The 10,473-nt window shown below is 43.1% G+C and overlaps 1 non-coding gene across 1 annotated transcript; it reads right to left on the bottom strand.

Moving 5' to 3' along the window:
- Positions 1-8,879: 8,879 nt before the first annotated feature.
- Positions 8,880-8,951, bottom strand: TRNAE-CUC (transfer RNA glutamic acid (anticodon CUC)). Its single transcript has one exon. It is a non-coding gene; the product is annotated as a tRNA-Glu (tRNA).
- Between the last annotated feature and the right edge of the window lie 1,522 nt (positions 8,952-10,473).

Raw genomic sequence — 10,473 nt, 5'->3', positions numbered from 1 at the left:
CACAACAGATGCAACATTAATAATAGGTTTGTAATAAAACATTTTAAATGTAGAGTCAGACGACCAATCAGCTGTTTTCATAATATCCGTCAAACTGACTCCCAAAGAAAAGGCTTTGGATGCCATAGCTCCACGAGCAGAATGAGCACCAAATCTAGAAGGGGAACATCCTTTACGACGCGGATGTTACCCCGCGCTACCATTACGACGCGTCTCTTACAACGCAAGTCGTAACCACGACTTGCGCTGGAGGGCGCTCAAGAACCAGGAATAGTTAATTTACTATTACAACACCTTCCCTACTATCCACGGGGACTGGTGTTGGAATAGTAAATTAAACTATTCCTAAGTCCGCACCCTACAGCGCAAGTCGTGGTAACGACTTGCATTGTAAAACACGGGTTGTAACGGTACGCGTGGTAATAGCCCGCGTCGTACCGTCATACATCCAATCTAGAAACATCAATACCTGCTTCGCTCATGAGCCAACGCACCCATCTTGCTAATGTAGCTGGGGTCACTGGGCAAAAAGGTTTCTGCAAAGCAATCAATAATTGACCCGTCATATCTAGACGAAAACCTGCAGTACTCACCTCATAATCACGGATACATTGTACCACACACAGTTTCGGGTTGTCAGGAAAAGCAGGATAAGTGACGGAAGAGGTGTTACATTTAGTACGCCTTGTAATGTGAAAAGTAACACCCTCTGGAGAAAACTGACGACCTGTCAATTCAAGAGCGCGAATATCAGAAACGCGCTTACAGGAGACTAGACAGAGTAGCATAGCAAGTTTGGCAGAAAGCTACTTACGAGACGAAGATGGATTTACCAGCCAGGAATCCAAAAGACGTAGGACAAGTGAGACATCCCAAAGCTCTGAATATTTAGAGCAGGGAGGTTTAACCAATCGGATACCTCTAAGAAGTTTACATAACAACGGATGTTCCCCAATACGTTTGCCGTCAATGGGCATATGGCCTGCTGAGATGGCTGACCGGAAATTGTTAACAGTGCGGTAAGCAAGACCCGAGGCGGCCAACGACGCTAGGAAGTTTACTACCAAGGAGACATCTGCCGAAGAAGGATCCACTTGCCGTTGAGAGCACCAATCACACCAACGTTTCCGTGCTGTAGCATAACGTTTGTGGGTGTTGGGCGGCCAAGCTTCGATGATAAATCTGGCAGCGTCTCTCGAAAGGCCTGGGACGTTCCAGCGATCCCCGAAATTTGCCACGTGACCAGCAAGAGTTGACCTACCATTACTAATGGATGAGGAGACTGAAGAGGGTCTACAACAGATTCCACCGCTGGGGAAGAAGGACTGGAACAGCACACAACATCTCCAGGAGCACCGGTAACCATGCTTGAGCCCTCCAAAGAGGAGTGATCAAAATCAGTTCCGCCTGATAACACTTGGTCCCAGCCAGGACCCTCGGAATCATCATGAACGGAGGGAACGCATAACAAAGAGCCGGAGTCGGAGGCCACACCTGCAGAAAGGCATCCGTGGCTAGAGCCTCCAGATCCGGACACCAACTGAAGAATACTGGAATCTGTTTGTTGAGCCTGGAGGCAAACAGATCGATCTGGAAAGGACCCCACAACTTGGACAGGAAACAAAACACTCGAGGGTGAAGACGCCAATCGCTGAAATCCCAGAGAGATGTCGGGAGTTCCAATTGGCAACCTGGTTGCTGTGCCCTGGGAGATACTCTGCCACCACAAACAATTTGTTCTGCAGGCAAAAATGCCAAAAATCATTCGCAATCTCCGTTAGAAGTCGGGATCGGGTCCCGCCTAACTTGGTGACATAACGAACCGCAGAAACGTTGTCCATGCGGAGAAGAATGCAACAATTCATCTGACGGGGCGAGAGACACCGAATCGCAAAGGAACCCGCTAGAAGCTCCAGGCAATTGACGTGGAGAGACAGTTCCTGTGGAGAGCAACAACCTTCCGTGAACACTTCACCGCACCGGGCTCCCCAACCCCACTGACTGGCATCCGATTTGATGACTACCTCCGGCGTATTGCCGAATAGGGCTCGACCGTTCCACGACTCCATATGTTCCAGCCACCACAGCATCTCCCACCTCGCTTCCTCCGAGAGAGGAATCTGATCGGAATACCTGAGGCCTTTCTGGAGATGGCTTATCTTGAGCCGTTGAAGTGCTCGGTAATAAAGGACACAGTCTGCTTGTTCAAAATCAACCTCAACTCTCTCTTGATTGACCTGATCTTCTGAGCAGGCAAGAGGAGTTGACAAGAAAGGGAATCGACCAGGAAGCCCAGAAACACCACCGATTTTGAGGGAATCAACACAGATTTCTGAGGATTGACCAGAAATCCCAAATTCTGAAGTAGGTCGATTGTCCAGGCAAGATGTTGTAACACCAGATGGGGACACTGACCCAAGATGAGAATGTCGTCTAGATAAATGATGAGGCAAACGCCCCTCGTGCGAAGATACTCGACTGCAGGCCTCAGACGTTTCGTGAAACACCAAGGTGCTAACGAGAGGCCGAAAGGGAGGACCATGTACTCGTACCACGTCCCCTGCCATTGGAACTGAAGAAAACGACGATGGGGTCCGTAAATGGGCACTGACAGATAAGCGTCTTTCAGATCCAGGCGGACCATCCAGTCCCCTTCCAGAAGAAGATCGCGAAGAAGATTGATCCCCTCCATCTTGAAGTGACGATATACATCCCATCCTTTGAACTCCCTGGGATTTAAAACAAGCCTGGATCCACCCCCCTTCTTCTGGACCAGGAAGACGTTGCTGACAAAGCCTTGGGGATGCCAAACAGTCTGCAAAATGGCTCCTTTTAGAAGCAGAGAGTCAATCTCGCTGGAAATGAAGGCCTGATCTTGATGGGAAAAAAACACCGGACGAGGGGATTGAGCCTGAGAGGGGGAATGAAGGAATTTGATCTTGTAACCGTGCACCGATTCCAGGATCCATGCATCTTGCGAGATCTCTTGCCCTTTGCTGAGTAAAAACCGGAGTCGACCCCCCAATTGAACCTCTGAAAAGGGAATTAGGCTCACCTGAGGCAGCGGAGTCGCGTTGACCTCCCTGGTTATACCATAGCGTCCCTTCTTGTTGAAGTTGCGTGATAAACGTGTGGGATAGAAGTTTGCAGAGGAATTTGAGTTTTGGAATTTTCCACGCTGTGAATTATATCCTCGCTGGGAACCTTGTTGGTCACCGTGGCTGAACGGCCGCCCACGATGTCATCCAGCCCTTCCAAAAACCGGACGAAAAGCCTGTTTCAAGGAACCTTACGCTTTATCAAGGCCACGGAAGGTGGCGACAAATTTTGTTAGTTCCTTTAGAAAAGGTTGGCCAAATAAAAGACCTTGTGCTAAGGGGCCCGACTCAGAAGAGGATAACTTTGCTAATTTCGGGTCAAGTTTCAGTAAAATAGAGCGACGGCGCTCACTAGACATCGCACAACTGGCATTCCCCAAAATACAAATAGCGTGCTGAGCCCAACCAATTAAGTCATCAGGATGGATAATTTGGCCTGAAGCCTTGGATTTATAACCCAAATCCAAAATTTTGGTTAAAGGGCCAGCCAGATCGAGTAATGTGTCCTGACAGGATCTCCAAGCACGATCCAATCCTTTCTTAGGATCTTTGGTATATTTTTTCAAATAGGTAAGCATGGAAGGATCCACCTCTGGAGTATCTCCGCCACCTTGTCTGCTAAATCTGGGCGGGGGCATTCGGAGCGCAAACACGCCCTGACATCTTTGCCAAAAGGTTGCCTCAAATGGGACTGCACATAATCAGCAACCTCAGAAGAGGGAAGCCAAGAAGAATTGGGATGAATAATTGCAGTGGGATCAAATGTTAGCAAATTGGCATGAGAAGCAGCGTCAGCGAACCGCTCCTTGCGTTGTTTCTTGGCTGGAGGAGGACGGAATCAGACGTGGAAGAAGAGGAGGAGGTATCACTGCGAGGAGATTCAGAACATTTGTCTTTGCTTGCAGACACATAGGAATGGTCAGAGGACAAGGTCTGTGCAAGCTTGGCAAAGTCCGCCGAATGAGGGTTCTTAGAAGCCTTGCCGCCGGATGCAACACGGGATTTTGCGCCAGGTACCCAGCCCTGCTGAACAGCGTAAATGCATGGTTGGCGTTTTAAGGGTGCAATAGCCCAGGCCATAGCTTTGTTAACGGAGTGTTGTACTCCCACATCCAGAGCCTCAACAAGCTCAGTCTCCAAAGACCCAGAGGGTTCCTCCTCAAAGTAGTCTGCATCATCATAATAATAGTCAGACATGATAGGCACTGGTAAGTGACAATTCAACTCACAGGAGGAAAAAAGGAGCCAATATGCACTGTCAGGAACGCAGAATAACCCAAAATAATGACAGTGACAAGTCAGGGGCAGTTGGAAAACCTCAGGCAAGCCAAGAAACACAGCAACTGAGAAGTCCAAGTGCGCAAATCAATAATATTAAAGTGTGGAGGGAGGGCTTGCCCAGCACTACCACTCTAGGCAGAGCCTATGCAAACTATCCAGCCCAAAGCCCTACAACATAACCTGGGCGTCGCTGGGAGACTGGCAAGGTTGTGGGTGTAGAGCAAATGCAAGTGCTGCTCCTGCGCTCAGAAATACCGTCAGTCAGCTGTGGGAAAATGCTGTTATGCCAAAAATGGCCGCTGCGCATGCGCAGAACGACCGAAACACAAGCCAGCTTGAGGTCGGCGCTGGTAGAGTGCGCGCGACCTCGCTCCTTGTCTCCCGCTCCACTGTGCAGCCCGCAGGCACCAAGCGCCCGGGACTCGGGAGGCGGACTGCGGTCCCTACTGCGTGTACAAAGCCAAAAGCAGACAGAAAAACCCGAGCACGATGTATCGGGAAAGAAAAGAGCTGCCGGACAGGACTGGAGACCAAGGAAATTCAGACGGCAGCGCCCGCACAGAGACGAGGGCCGCCACGTGAGAAACACACACCGCACAAGGGGAATGCCGAACAACAGAAAAACCTGCACAGACGTAGCACATAGCACAAAAGCGCCGGAAGCGGGCAAATATAGCAACAACTGCAGCGCAAACAGCGAGCAGACAGGCACACAAAGGTATTTAAGCAATTTAAACAGCAATGCATAGAAAGATCATTTCATCTAGACAAATAAGCATTATAATGAAGAGGAAATGCACTTAACTGGCTGCAGAGCAGCAAAGAAAGAGGATGTGGTATTCTCTTGCACTCCTTATATAGGGGTATACTCTACCGTTACCATGTGATACCCTCTAAGGTTCATGGGTATTGTAGTATGTATTTTATTTTTTCACCTTCTGATTGGCTGCTGAGAATTTACAGTAAAGAAAAATGAGAAGCATAATCGGAGCCTCCGGTCCTGACATAGAATTGAAACACTTAAGGCATTAAGCTGATGCAGAATAAAAGGTCGTAACAGATAGGGGGGAGACAATATGTTAAACCTTAGAGGACGATTTCTTGTTTATTGTAGAACTTTCCTTGGTTAAATTTAAGCTTAAAAAAATACTTTTATTTCTAGAGCAGACGGTGACTGGTCTATTAGGTCTAACAGAAGATAGTGGGTGAGAATACCCTTTTGAGTAGCAATTAAAGTTAAGTTGACCACAGCACAGTCACACTGCAAAACTATAGTTGTAAGTATGGCAGTAGTCGTTTCAGTTGCTATGTCTATTTGCGGGGGTGACCTTCCTAATCTAAATAGTTTTACTGTTGCTTCTGTGACTAGCCCTCCATCTCTTTAAAGGATAAAGTCCCTTTCACAGTACGAGAATATTTATTGGTATAATGTGTATTAGAATATGTTATCTGAATACGTTAAGGTTATGCAAGGTGAAAATAATTGTATTTGCTTTTATCTGCCTTCTTCTGCAGCTGAAGGGGCAGCTCATTCCTTTATTTTATTATTTCTCTTGTTCTGTTTTTGTTAATCTATATTACCAGCAAAACTTGATTGAACTCTTTTGTTCTAATTTTCCTTAGAAAATGTACCTATTGTAAATCGAGAATCTGTGGGCTACTAAACATATGTTCAATACTTATAAAGGGTCTAAATGAAGGGAACAGCATGAGTTTATGATGACATTCTTTACTCCTTTATCTAACAAAAGCATTACAGATCATAACGTGCATGATGCAACATGTAAAATTAATGCAAAGAAAAGAATCGTCATAGATTAATTGAATGAAAGGACAGGAGAAGATGAAGAAAGAGAAGAGAGAACAAATGCTGTCCATATTAATGGGAAAGGTGATGAGATTTTAAAGGAACCTCCAACTAAATTGAGTCTTGAATTGAATAAAAAAGAAGACTTATGTATGGTACGACAGCCAGAGGAAAATGAGACAGCCAAGAAATTAGTATGGAGTGAGTGTGAACACAGCTATTCAATAAAAGGAAATATTTTTTACAAGGTAGAAGCTACCATTAAAGGCAAGTATTATATATATGTGGTAAATCTCCTTATTCCCAGTTACCACCTAATTAGGTAGGAAGTTGCTATGCTGCATTACTAATAAGTTAGATTCACCTCTCGACAAGTATATTGAATTAAGTTGATGAAGCATCAAGCAGATTGGTGATTATATTTTTGGAGCATTAATACAATTTGTAGGAGTAGCACTGAATGATATAATGATTAGAAAATGTACTATCTTAGTTGACAGGCTTCCTACTAACACTGCATGTGATTTAACAGTGATTAATAAAGAGATGTTTGCAATCTGGGCTATGAATATGCAAAACCGTCCTGCGCTAGATTTGCTCCTTTCAAAGGAAGGTGGAGTTTGCAAAGTCATCAATGCTCGGCAGTGCTATGCTTACAATCCTCACATAGATAATAAGCTTAATGGCTATATTGTTAATGTTATAAACATATTGCATTAATTAACTGAACTAGAAGAGACATGCCCCCGGGAAGGATTTAGATCATTTTTCAGATCTGTTGGTAACAGGTTTGTAAAGATAGGCCAATGGCTAGGTAGTGTAGTGTTTTGTGTTATAATTTTTTTATTAGTATTTCATGTTCAAAAACAATGCACATAAAATATATAACAGTATACTAGTCCATACGTGAAATAAATAATACATTTCATGAACTCATTTCAATATACTATGGAAAGGAAAATGTGTAGCATGTTAACCACACTGTCTAATTATATAAACATTGCATTAGATAAAAGACACTATCTGTAGGTCAACACATTAGAAAGTAAAAAGGTAATAAATCATGACAAATATAGTAAAATCTAAATTATACAATAGAACATTTAAATAAGATAAGAGAGCGACATGTATATATTATAAGAGAGGATAATATCATCAATCTAAGCATAAAAAACTAAAACCATTATAATCTGAATATCATATTAACAATGTGATAGAAGAGGAAAACAGTAAACATATCCAATAAAATAATTTCCTTGCAAGATATAAAAGATAGTATAAAATATAGGAAAGATCTTTGAAATTGATAATAGATTAAAGTGTATAGGTATGTTGCATAGAAGTAGAAGCACTATCTCTCACTGAAGCATCATCTAGTGTGAAGAAGGGGGCCCAAATTTGATTAAACAGATCCAACTGATTCTTTACATTATATATAACTCTTTCATGGGAAGCAGTTTGTATCATTGTTGTAAGCCAGGATTCTGGAGATGGTGGAGTTGGAGATTTCCATAACCTGAGTATGCAGATTTGGCAGTTTCTAAAGCAGTATGCAGAAGTCTACTCTGAGGTTTAGAAAGATATTGAAAGGATATGAAATCATGTAATATAATTGTGGAAGGTGAAAGCGATAGTTGTAATGAAACAGTGCGACTTAATGTCCGGCCTATGAAATGCCAATAAGATTGAATCATAGGACATCTACATATAATATGCATGATATCGCAACCATAATTATTACATCTCCAGCAATTCGTATGTAGAAGTAATCCTGCCTTGTTCAACTTTACTGGGGACCAGTGCCAGTCATGGAGTAATTTGAATAAAGAAAATTTCAATCTGGATTCCCGGGCACCTTTACCTAATAAAGTAAAGTAATGAATCTATCCATTCTTGGTCACTGTAAGTGGTGGATAATCGTGATTGCCATTTGTCCTTAAGATTATTAGTAGTGGATTGAGAGAATAAATGTGATGGGAATATTTTATATAAGCCTGACGTGACTCCTTTACATTTCCCCCAAGTAGTGTAGTGTTTTGAAACTGCTATTAACACCAATTTTTGTCATACTTATTGGAATTACATATGTGCTTATTTCTTGAAATGTTGCAAAGGAATTAGAATGATGATGAAATCTTTGGGCCGGGGAGGGGAGATCAAGCGCTAATTTTCTAATAATAAAAATATTGCGCTATATGTGAGCTATTGCTAATATTGAACTCTGTTTACATTCTCTTTCATCCTATGTCATTTGCTAATATTATTGATTCTGCTTCAATAATAAACTTTAATAGTTTCACACTAGTCAGCACTAAAGGTTCTCAGTGGTAGTCTCCTGAATCTACTAAGCCAATCATCAGTCTGGTGAACCAGCAGCTACTCGCTCTTCTGTCAGTGGCTTTCCTCTGAGTGTGGAATGTTGGTATAACTGGAGACACTTCAATTGAAGGACAAATACATGTAATAAAACAGTTCCAATTTTCAAATTTAAAAAAATGTGTTCCACTCCAATAAAAATAAAATCTTTCCCTGGCCAGAATCGAACCATAGATGTAAAAATAGTAAGCAAAGCAAAAGTAAGCATAAGTAAAAAACACAAATACAAAGAAAAACATATTTATAAATATATATACATATAAATAGTCATTATATATATTTCCTCTAAAGTAGGTTTATGGAAGAAAAATCACCTGTTTCCTGACCGGAAATCGAACCCGGGCCGCGGCGGTGAGAGCGCCGAATCCTAACCACTAGACCACCAGGGAGCGCTTATATTGAAGTTTAGCACTCGTGAAGTACACTGTGCGGCTGAATCTGTTTCTCAGTTGAATTTTGTTTCTCAACTAAAGTAGGTAAAACACGCTAGTATTATTAAGGGTGGGAACATAGCAGCAGACGCAGACAGTGCACTACATTGAGGCAAACTACGAGGAAAACAACGACTGTGCCTCAAATAGGTCAAAGTCTGTGGAGCGTTTTCAAGCATTGAAGATGTCTGACACATCTAGTTACCGCACATTTTGAAAAAGCTTATTTTAATTCCCAATGATAAATGATTTTTATGTTTGTGTATTATGTATTTTTAATTATAAAATAATTGTTATAGAATGTTGAAGTTTTAAGAATTGTATGTAATTTATATGTGTGCTTTTATGAGTGTACAACTCGAATAAAGCTTTTTCAATCAATCATGTCTGACACATCAAGAAATATCATCAAATAAAATAGAAAGTGCAATGAAACGGGTGATGAGAGCTTCTTCTCGGGGCCCCTGCAGGAGGGCAGCTCTGAGGTGTCCCGGGTGCACACCTGCACCAGCAGCCCTCCCTGGACAGTCTCCTTTGGATGATGGGACCCGAGGCCCTAATTGTAGAGTGAAATAAACAGGACTACACGTCTCAGCATGCACTGTAAACACGTGACCTGGGTTTGGTTACTCATGCCTGGACCCAGAAAATATAATGGGGCAGATTTATGAAGGCCTTGCGCCGCCGGTGCGTCACTTTATTTGACTCAAAGGCGGCGCAAACAATGCGCCCTATTTACAACATGACGCATCTAGGAGATGCGTCACGTTGTAAAGCCCTGCGCCATAAGGAGGCGTTCCTGCGCAGGGGGGGGCGTTCCTGCGCAGGAACGCCTCCTAAAAGTGGCTGAGTGAAATCTATGAGATTTCACTCAGTCACTTTCAGGACAATGCTGCGTCAAAACCCTGCGCCTGCTTGAAGCAGGCGTAGGTCTTGACGCATCATTGTGGAGATGGGGCACCCTCGAGCCTTGCTGGAGCTGCGTCGCGCTTGCGACGCAGCTCCAGCAATGCGCCACCTTTACGGCACAGATGCGTCACGCATCTGTGCCGTTTTTTCCCCATGGTGCGCCGCATTATAAATGCGTATAAGGGAGGGGGGTTTTACCCAAAGGATTCCACATGGGACCTGGGTGCTATATGATGTACAAAAGAGGGGTCCCAGTGAACTAATGTATAATTATTTAAATTTATTAAGGACAAAGTAATAAAACAATCAACGCACTGTAAATTAATCACAATGAGTAAACCAATACAATTGATAAATGACAGTGCCCCAGAGGAAAGGGAGTGAGATAGCGTGATGCTGTGAAAGGAAGAAGAAGGTGGAAGGGTAGTAGTCGTGACAAATAAAAATTATCCAATTTCATTCGAAATACAAACACTATTCAACGGCTTCAGATCCCTGAGCCAAAGTGAGGGATCATCACATATCCCATTTTTCTTAAGATTGTCTATGTTGACACTGGTATGAAAATATC

The sequence above is a fragment of the Lissotriton helveticus genome, chromosome 1_2 (genome assembly GCF_964261635.1).
Source record: "Lissotriton helveticus chromosome 1_2, aLisHel1.1, whole genome shotgun sequence".
Classification (NCBI taxonomy): Eukaryota; Metazoa; Chordata; class Amphibia; order Caudata; family Salamandridae; genus Lissotriton; species Lissotriton helveticus.
The sequence above is the reverse complement of the archived record's forward strand: the minus strand, read 5'-3'. Positions and strand labels throughout refer to the sequence as shown.